An 11,376-nucleotide genomic window follows, 5' to 3' on the forward strand; every position below is an offset into this window, starting at 1 on the left:
TGTTAAACCCATGCTGCTTCATGAGTAAGCCACCCTGACAGCTTTATGTACTCAAAGTAGAGAGTGGTGGTGGAAAAATACTGCTTGTAGTAGCATGTCTCCCCTGGAGATCTTGAAAGTTAAAAGGCCATGGGATACAGGTATGACTAAATTGGTATACATCTTGTGAGCTAGCACGTGTAAATTCTGAAATGGAATGTGGCGGAGGAAAGTCACTGCTGCCGTGTTCTCCCAAATGTGTTTGCACTGAAATTGTAAAATGTCTGTGGGAGTTCTTTCTTTTTCCTGGCATGTTCTTTACAAAAGTACCTTTGTGATTGGCATATCATATCTATGTTACTGATGAAGACTATCTTGTTAGTTTTCTTTTAATATATTGTTATTGTTGTTATTGTAAAAATCAAATTCATGCAAACACACCTGAATGGTTGCTGCCATTTTCTAAATACCTGTGGCTGTAATAATTCCTATGTGATATATTTGTGGAATTTTTAGTAACAAGTGTTGTGGCTAGTATGACTGTAAGGATTAACATTGTACAAAAAAAAGCTGTGAAGCTGTACAATTACTGGAGCACTTTATGACTCTGCCAATCAGCAGATAATTAAAAAAAAAAAAAGTTGGTGGACATGCTTCAAGGGAATAACAAGGTTGCATTGCTTGCCTTCAGCAAGGTAATTTGCTAACAAAATGCTACATGTCAGACCTTTGATTATTCTTCTGACCTCTATGTAGAAGGTTTGAGAGAATCAAAATAAATCTCAGAACAGCAGTTAAGAGATGGAAAAAAAAGTAGATAGTTCCTGTGAGCCAATAGGCCAAATGCTGAAAGCAGCAATAATTGCTGGGAAGGGAAACGAAAAAACAGAGGACATGCTTTGGGCATTCTGGAAATGGTATTGATGGAATAGTTCCCACTGGCCAGACCTAATCAGCTTTTTGAATATGGTAGGGAAAAAAGTGGTGAAACTTAGTGATTCATTCTGAATGACTACTTCAGAGTTGATGATGTATTCAGTGAAACCAATTTTTTCTTGAAAATGTTTAATGGCGTGTTACAGTTACCTCCAATGTATTTATTTTAAATTATTAGTAGAACAATACCGAAGAATGATTTTTAGATTATAAATGGCTTGTAAATATTTAATACTGAGAATTCAGTTTTTTCCGTACCAGTGGTGTGACATTGGTTGTAGAATTTGCATAACAAAACTTCTGGGTTGCCTTCTTTAGCAAAAGTGAAAAATGTTAGTGATGGGATATAAAAAAAAAACAAAAAAAACCCAACCAAACAAACAAAAAACCCACCATGTTTCTATCAGCATTCCAGCCCAGCCTGCAGAATTTTATGCAGAAGTGTTCTGAAGAGTGGGAGCAGATGTAGCAAGCAGATCAGCCAGAGTCAAATCTTATTAATGAACATGTAAAATTCACCCCACTGGCAAACTGATAGTGAAACGTTTTATCACTCTCTCTTCTACAGGCTGTAACCTGTAAAGCAGCCTGTATCTGGAAAGTAAATTGAATATTTCCCCCCCCCCCCCTTTCCCTTTGTATTGTGTGTGCATATTCTTTATATTTGTTTCCGTGTGTAGAGATACAGTATCTTTTGAATGATTATAAACATGGCTGTTTATTAATTCACTGAAAAGCTACTCTGTTTATCTTTAAACATCCTGATCTGAGCCTAATAGTAATAATCTTAGGCTTTGCACACACACAGCTGATGCTTACGTCTCCAGTCCTTCCTTGTGCTGCTGCAATGCTTCAGGAGAAAAAGCAATGCTTTAAATAAAGCACAAATGTTTTTACTGACGCTATTCAGAATAATTCTAGGTAAACGTGGAATGTTTGTCGTCATCTGTGTGTACAGTGGGTTGGACTTGGAGAAAGCTTAAATGAGTGAACCGACAGAGTGGAATACAATGAAGTGGTTTAGAGTTGGATGTCTTGCTACTTACCTTTCTTGTTTCTTTGTTAGCATCATCTGTGGTTTCTCATATCAAACCCATCATATTAATGCCAGTTTGTAATCAATAATGATTTCAATACTTGGTTTGGTGCCATGGCACCAAATGCCATTTTGTTTTTAGAATTACCAGGCAGTAGTTGGTATCAACTGTAGCAGTGAAAATGGGAACAGCTAGTGACTTTGGTTATGGGTTTGTCTTTGTGGTTTTTGCTGCTGTTGTTGTTTGGCTCGTTTGTAAGACCAAACAGGGGTAGTCACAGCTGTGTCGCTGCAGGTGATGCTAAAAGCTGTGGCTGCGGCCGATGGGGCTCTCTGGCCATGGCAGGTGTAGTACTGGAGGAGTTGGCAGATTCGCAGTTACCCTGTCAGACAACTGGTAGAGACAAGAGCTTTTATTTCTGACAGTACTAATTGGAATATATATAGGACAGACAAACCCTCGTTAAGCCACGTACCCTTTGAAATAACAGTAACAAACAGCATGAAGGAATTAACGATATTGAATGCACACGCATCATTAAGCATAACATAGCTGTTCTGTCCTTGGACTTCTTGTTTGAGCTTTGCTGTGCTAATAAACAGACTCTACGTAGTTTTGACCTTACAAAGAACGTTTTAAGTCAGACCAAATCAGCTCATGCTGCAGCCAGTCCAACTACTGACTTAAAGCTCTGTGCAGTTCTGAAGAAATACAGGATTTTTAACAAGTGTGGCAGAGTGACACGGGTTGTTTTGTGCTTCTGTGAGTACAACTGTAAGTGACTTTGCCTTCCAGCTTTTTCTTGCACCTCCCTAGACGTGGATTAAGGGATTTATCTAATAATACACTTCCTGAGTTTGAGCTCAAAATCGAATATTTACTGTAGAAAATGTCAAATGCTGAAACAGTGGGGTTTTTACTTTCAGGTGGGTCAGTGACCTAAAAGTCTGTTTCTTAGATTTCCATTGGTGAAGAGAATATTAGAAATTTTGTATGTAGCATGATGTTCTTACCATGTGTGATGTTACTCACCTTCAACCACAGCTTCAGGAAGTATTTTTATATTTATATATATATATATATATATACAGTACCTCCCTTAAAGGCATCATTTCTTCATCAAGTATTGTTTAAGTGGGCTTCAGCGTATAATGTCCATCTTTGTGGTCTTATATATATATATATATATTTTTTTTTTTTTTTTTACAGTTTTTAATAAAAACCCTAAATTTTGCTGAAAGATTGAGTTTGAAGTAGACTTTTTTTTTTTATGGAATATAGGTGAGTTGCACCTGGGATGCAAATTTGAATACCATTTTTTTTCTTCCGTCAAAAAGAAAGAGTAAGTTATATTTTTATGAAGAAGATCTTGAAATAACATAAGATCAATACTTTGCTGTCCTTTGCAAAGTTGGGGGAAGAATAAAAAAAAGTCCAATGTATGCCAGAATAAAATATATAGCTGTCCTAAACAGTTTGGGGGAGGAAAGAGAAACAGTAGGTATTACTGGGCAGTGATGCTATGGGAAGAGCTGTCAAAATATATTGATTTTTTTCTGTACAGCCACTTCAAAGGATTTCCATTCCACAAAATCAATAACAACTGTTCATCAATCTTAACAAATTAAAATGGCAACTAAAAGTTTTAAGAATTGATGATTTATGCTTTAAAATTCTACTGAAATTAGTCATCTTAATTACTACATAATAGAAGGATATTAAAAAAACCCAAACAAAACCACAAACCAACACCCCCCCCCCCCGCCCACACCTCCCCAAAGTCAGGTTATTCCATTTTATCTCATCAGCTTTACCTGACTCAGTTTTGTGAATTTGGAAATGTTACCGCATTTAGTGTTCGCTCATTTGTTCAGTGTAGAATTTTATCACTTGTTCATCTCTTGTGTTTTTTTTGTGCATCTGTGTTTAGCTGCGCTTTAAACTATTGAGTTAATATGTGGTAAATTAATACACTTTGTACTGGTTTGCAGTAATTAAAGTGAACTAATTGAGCTGCTCTAGTGTTTGTGCTAAGTACAATAGTGTGTTAGTACTTAATAGCTTTACCACTCGGTTTTCATGATTTTACAGCTGCAATTGGATTTTTACATACACAGTTACAGTATTTCTTTTAATTATTTTTCCTTTTAATAGGCTAACACTTGAGCAATATTTTTGGTTGAGTACAAAATTTCTCTTGCTCCCTGGCACTTGTTAATGGTACAGAAGCAAGAAATACATACGTATATGCTTTTACATATGAAATCACAATGTTTTGTGCTTGTGGAAGAGCCGCATCGCACATGCCTTTTTTGGTACTAATGTAAGTCACAGCGTACTCTTATTTTCCTTGAGTAACTCCTTCCCGTATAGGTCTTCTAATATGAACCAGCTTAGTGAAAAGATGCAGGTTTAACTCAGCATATGTCTAGTTATTAATTTTTTTCAGAGTTTTTGTCTCCTTTAGTCATGTGTTCCAGCCCTCTGATTATCTTTGTGGTCTCTACTGAACACACTGCCTATGTCACTGTTTGTCTCAAACTTAGGGGGCCCTAGCTGGCCACAATATGCCAGATGGGGTCTTATGGGTACTGAATAGGGAGAGTAAGCACTTCTTTCTGCTTGGTAGCCACACTTCTGCAAATACAGCCTGGTGTGTGTATTTGGCTTCTTCACTGCAAGGGCACTGTTGGCTCATGTTCAACTTATTTGCCAGGACCATCAAATCTCTTTAAAACTGTTTTCTTTAAAGGGGGGGAAAAAAAGTGTGTGTGTGTGTGTGTGGGGGGGCGGCTAGATGGGTCAAAAGTTAAAAAAACCTCTCTTCATAATGTAGTGCTATACATCTGGCTCATTAAAGTTATCCTTCAGTTCAGGCTGAACTCCGGAGTTTCAGTTCTGTCCTGTGCTTTCATTAGTTGGTATTTTTTGGTTCTCTGACATAATTGTTACTAGTAATAAGTTCAGCTGAGCACTTCTTTAAACTAAGTGATGTATGTATTTTAAGTACAAATAAGGCAATATTTTCAAAGAATTATTTTTGCAATAGTGTCTTGTCAGGAAGGGGTGTCTTAGTAAACTTTTTTCCTCAAGAGATGTTTTTCGCCAAGAAACACACAAAATACTTTTTTCCTGAAATATATTCATGCAGGCGCAATAAAAGCGGTCTCATGTGTGTGGTAAGCATCTAGTGGCAAGCTGTCTGAAATTTATTGTAGCAAAATACCAGTTCCTCGCTCAGGAAATTATTGGGAGTCAGCAGTGATACAGGAAGGTAAGTCTAATCAGTGACCGTGGTGAAAATTTGTCTAGGAAATAAGATTTCCTGTATATTGACTTTTTTTTTTTTTTTTTTTAAAGCATACTGACTTAGAGGCTAGGAGCAACACATGTTTTTCTTGTTTCTGATTTTGTTATTGTGAATGGCCTTAGACAAAGAGTAGTGTTTCTCTAATCAATATTTTTCTTTTTCAGTGATCACATAAAATATGATAGGAGAACTGCTGTCTGAAAAGTTTATCTGGGGTTTTTAATAATTTACTATAATACATTATTTCAGAAAGTATATTACAAAACTGTGATTTTTAACATTATGTCATTTTATAAATAGAGGTGAGGCATGGTTTTGAAGATAAATGACTAAATGAAGACTTTGGGTTTATACTCTCAGTGTTTAGGGATTTTTTTTTTTAATTATTTCTGCTTTTTAAACATCCCCCTTCCCCCTTTTGTAACTGGTACAAGATGTGAAAACTCACTAGATCAGAATTCTCGTTTTTTTTTGATTTGTTGGTTGGTTCCCTCCCCCGCCAATATACCCTAGTGAAAATAAATCTCATTACACTGAACAATTGACAAATACAAACTGTTCTAAAAGGAAGAGTGTATTTAGGCATATAAAAAGATAGGATGCTTATCAGTGTGAGTCACAGCTGTTTAAATGTGTGAAGCGCGTCAAAAACTTTCATTAGTGCTTTAGGTCTCCTGGTATAATTCTTTTCTGATTAGTAAGATTAAATGCCCATTGTCAACTGCTGATGAAGTAGAAAGAATGCATTTCAAACCACAGAAAGGTCACCTGAATGTAGCAAATTCCTCATCAGATACTAAATTCGTGTCCATAGGGTATGAATTAATGGTTTCTCAACAGCTCACACCACTTGAGGTGCATTCTAACCTTCTGTCTGTGCCATAGATAGTGCTGAAAAATGGTTGGCGGTGCAGTTGACTGCAGCATAGAGCCCCCACGCACAACTCGGCAGTCTGCTCCAGCCCTGCTCCAGCGTTCGGCGTGCTGCTGTCCTGAAGCAAGGCTTTTAACTGGTGTGCTGCAGCCTTGTCCTACAGGGATGAAGTTATTTATTTCAACGTGTGTGTGTGTGTTAATGTTGTACATCCCGTATATTTATAAATACTAATTTCTCATTGGTAAGTAATTTCTATTTTCTTGATAAAATTTCTCTGTATGAAAAGCCTTTTTTTCTGAAAGGTTGCAGTCGTGGTGACTGGGCCCTTATTCATGTCAGTGTCTTACACATGTGAATTTAAAACACGTATCTCAAGAAAACACTTTTTGTAGGACCGACGTCTTCATTTGGAAAATAATTTTGAGTGTTTTGTGCTTCACTAAGGTTGCAAATATAATGGGCAACTCTCATCTTGCTGCTGAAGATGAAGCCAAAGCTCACCTTACAAGGCTACAAAATGTTACCCAGGACAGGATTTGACATAGTTTCTGAAAGAACGGAATTTGCTAGGGTTCTGTTGAACTTGGCATAGGTCCTTTCTATACTGTGAAAGATGGAGGATCTAAGCATCCAACTGGAGCATGAACTGGAGCACAGGTTTATATGCCCAGGTGGTCCTAGTGGGAAGAGAAGAGGAATTTGACTAACTTTATACTTACCAATATTCAAGGAGTTCTTTAATAAGTACATAGTGTTTGCTCAGACTTATATCCACTGCATTAATGCCAGTAAAAATCATACCCCTTCATAACATGGAATTGAATCATCTGTCTTTTACAAAGAGGAGTTGGAAGTGTTTCAAATTATTCTTCAGCTCACTGGTTCTTTTGTAGGTCTGTTGGAACCTCTGGAAAAGAAATGCCAAGACTTTAACAATCAGTTTCTCTACCAGTGTCTGCAGTTTCCTTGACTTTCAGTAAGATGGGGGGTTTGTGGCTGGGCTCTGAAATGTCAGAAGTCTGCAATCCTTCTCTTAGCTTCCTTCAGTAGGAAGGAGAGGAGGTTAAACATTGATCTTTTTATAAAATTGACATTAGGCTTGACAAACTGGATACTTGTACTTGTTGGCTTGCAGTTCTGAAAGCTTTGGTGCCTGGGTAGTTTCAGAGAGTATTCGCTGTATGCTGAAGTTGAAAATTGTCAATGTCACTCTCGCCATAGACCATGGTAACAGCGTGTCCCTTAATCGTTGCAAAATCTGTGCATTCCTTTGTGTGTGATAGATGCTGTCTTGTGTTTGAAACAGCTTTTCGGCTGAGTTCATGGGAGATCCAGGTTTCTTTGAACAAAGACTGATCAGTAAATTAAAAAAGGGAAGTGAAAATACGCAAGCAAATGCAGAAAACTCTTCCTGTGGATCTGAAAAATTACTTGCAATAAAATTCTTAGTATTACTTTTATCATAGCATGGGGCTGAATTACTAATGTAGGAAGACAGAGTGCAGTGTTCTTAGACATCAGGTACATTGTTTCCTTTAAGCATAATTCTTGTAGGAAGAAGGTCTGCGTAGATTAGTGTAGTGTCTGTGTTGTTATTCTTGCTCCTCTGTGATATTTCAGGGCAGATATTTTTAAGAAAGATTTCAGCAGGACTTGCAGTAAGTTTGAGAACATAAAATCTATTTTGACCTTTTATGGTGTTGTGCAGAATGCTCCAAGCCTTCTGCCTGATGGTGAAGGGAAACTGCTCTTGCTCTAATCTGGCCGATTAACCTAAGAACTGCTTTGTCATTTGTGGTACCTTAAGAATATTTCCAGTTCTGTTGCTGCAAACTTTTTAAGATGTTCAAATCATAAAATTAAAACTCAATAATCAGCAAACTGTATTTTGGATGACGTGACCCGATTTAAAACTTCCACAAAAGCTGTGAAGAAAACCTGCTTTTAGAGTCAATATCCATTAAGTCACTTTAGATTTGTTCTCTTATCTTTCAGAATGGATTTGTGAACACTTTTTCTGCTTTTTATTTTTTTGTACTTAATCTTTAAATAAAGTAATAGCAGTGGCAAAAAAAGCTGAATAAATATTGAATAAATACTCGGTCTGTAGCTTAAGTCAAAGAGATTACTTTGAGCTAAAACTATAACATCCTATGTACGATCTTCATGTGAACGGGAAAAAGGCTAGTTTTTTCATTCTTCGTGATAAGGCTTTATCCATCAAGTGCCAATTAATAGGGAATCTAATAACTTCCTTGGAATATTGCTCAACTGCAGCTGCATTATTTGTGGTGTCTCTTGCTTTGTTTTTGGTTATTGTTGTCAACAGGTTTAATAATCATCTGTAACTTTGCCCTTTCTAGATGTTTATGGCTGGTTGGAAAAAGTTTAGAAAGATTTTTTTAGACAATATGGAGGCACAGGTAATCTACAGCACAATGTTCAGATACCTTTGATCATCTGGACCTGTAGAAGTCATTTAAGTTGTTAATACACAGTGGCTTGGATCTAGGAAAACAGATTTCAGTTTTCTGTTTTGATATGTCACATAAAAGAAAAAGACTTTTAGTAAAATACATGCCAGCATCTCAGGTAGGCAGCTGTATCCCTTCCAGTGTAATGGCATAAAGCTGGCTCATAACTTCTTTTTTTAATTAAGTGATCTTTATCACGTGAAGCGTTAGTCATTTGGATCTATTACCTCCTTGATCTTCAAACTTCTACAAATATTAAACTGAAATATCTAAGACATGGAAGAACCAATAGTTTTTCTGTCCTGAAACCAGAGGACAGAAAGACTACACGTACTGCTCCAATTTTTCAAAAGCTCATTGACAGGAACCAGATAAAATTAGGAGGACTTGTGCAAGTCGTATTTTAGTACATGAAAAGTGTCCTTGAAACGGATCTGCAGTGAGAAGTCTTCTAATCGTTGTGTACACCTTCACAACGTACGCATACACTTAAGTCTACTAAGCACTGACTGGACTAACGCATTTTGGCATCTATACATTTTATATGTAAGTAAATTTGCTGTGTAAGGTTCCAAAGATGAATTTATTGACTGCATATCCCACACACTGGACTCTAAAGTGTGGTGAATTACAGAAGGATTCTAAAATTATTGAAAAGACCTTTTTTGTTTGATTGTTTTGGGTGGGTGTGTGGGTGGTACATGAATATTAGAAATGATCAAAACTTTTGGCCAATGGCCTGAAGTGAGTGCTGTAAAAATACCATAAAAATTACATGCATTTGCTGTCTGGGATATGAAAGCTTACGATACTATATTGCAGCATGATACAGACAAAGATAATGCAGGCTTTCCTATTTATCTTTCAGACAAACAGATAAGAGGAAGCAAAAATAGAAGAAATGCATTAGGAGACACGAGGTAAATTTGGCCACATGAGAGTATGTCAGTAGCTATTGTTCTATCTTGATGTTAATTTGAGTTCTGAAAGGCTTGTAAAAGAAAGAAGGGCCAACCTGTTAACTGGCACAGAGCAAGTATTATAGTCCTTTCTAAACAAATTTCTAATAGATTTCTGAAATACCACCATACTTTTTCCATATTATCAATGAATTCAGGTTCCTGTTTGATTTATAGAGTAAGTTAAGTAACTCTACTGAATTAGTGCTGTACAATTTCATATTTCATTTGAGATAGTGGAAGGAAAATAAATGTGCCATGAGGGAAGAGAATTGGAGAAGCTGGCAGAGAATGTGGGATGAGAATGAGGGAAGACAAACTGTTTACTTGTCTAAGGGGCTGTGTTTGTAGTGTGGAAAAGGCTGATGAAGATAGAAGGCAATGTTGTCTCAGAGAGGAGTTAAATTTGAAAAAGATAACATGGTCTTTATGTATGCAGAAGGTAAATGTTATTTCTGATGTTCTGACTGGTTGCTATGGTAATAAAAAGGGTTGACCAGTAAGTTGAAATTCAGTAGCTTTAATATCTAGCTTCTTATTAAGCTGTACACTGTAAGACAATTCCAGAACAGCAGGGACAGCTGTTTTCTTAATACTTGTCAATTTTGTGTGTATTTTTATCCTCTTTAGCCATGTTTTCAAATGCATAGCATGTTGATAACATCTTTTTCCTATTGTCTCCTTTACTTTTGTTTCCAGATTTTGGTAGCATGTTGATAACATCTTTTTCCTATTGTCTATTGTCTCCTTTACTTTTGTTTCCAGATTTTGTTGTTCAGATGTAGAAATTGTTTTCTTTTCCTCTTGACGTGAAGAATGTTTCATTTTTAATTATTTTGAAAAGTTTGTTAGTGAAGTTTGTCTCTTAAAATGTGCAAAGACTGTATAAGACTAAACTACAAACACATCTTTTGTGAGTGGCTTTAATGAGGGCCTCTATCAAGATGAGAATATGTGAAAAATTATATAGAGCTACGCTGTATACCTGAATGTAGTATCGGCAAAGACTAGATGAGACAGGTCATTTTTATTTCATATACTTGTGATTTTTGGAGTGGTATTTTTTTGTACGTTTTCAGGAGAAACTTACTTGAGTTTATCAGTTAAAATAGATTATGTTGATACAGTGCAGTTCCTTCAATGTATTATATTGCTGTCACGTACTATAACTCTGCAGCTTAAAAGCGGTTGCATTTCATATTGATAGTAGGGTTATTCTATGTCAAGTTTAGATTTAAGGCCTGTGTTTCTTGTGAACTCTGCAAAAGCAAAATGTAATTCTGACTTTAGTGTGTTTCTCAAGCTATCTCCTATACAATGCCCATGTCTCTCTCCCAAAGTCAGGGTAATCATCACAGCCTTAATTTAATCTTAATGGCCAGTCCTTCAAAATTATGTCAAAAATGAAAATTGCAAGATTGCAGACTAAATTGAAATTTTGAAAGGATTTGGGGTTCACTTTATTCACTTTCTGGTTTTTTGAACTCCTTAATTTATTTTTACATGTTGCTTCCAGACTTTTCTTCATTAACATAAGAGCTGAAGTTGTTGTTGTATATGGCTGATTTTCATCTACTTGTCTGATACCAGGAACAGGGCTTCAAGAGAAACAGAAATCGCACGGGTCAATCTTAGTGGTAGTGATAGAAGATAACGCCTGTGCTTCACAAGCCTTCTGTAGTTGCTTTTCTGTTTTTTTTTAATTTTTTTTTTTTTTTTAAGCCCTAAACAGGTTGGTAGAATTGCAATTCAAATATTAGATATTGAAAGGTCTATTAGAAGCATGGGTAAGACAAACATGGTA

This window comes from Egretta garzetta, unplaced genomic scaffold, assembly GCF_000687185.1.
Source record: "Egretta garzetta isolate BGI_Z169 unplaced genomic scaffold, ASM68718v1 scaffold220, whole genome shotgun sequence".
NCBI classification, from domain to species: Eukaryota; Metazoa; Chordata; class Aves; order Pelecaniformes; family Ardeidae; genus Egretta; species Egretta garzetta.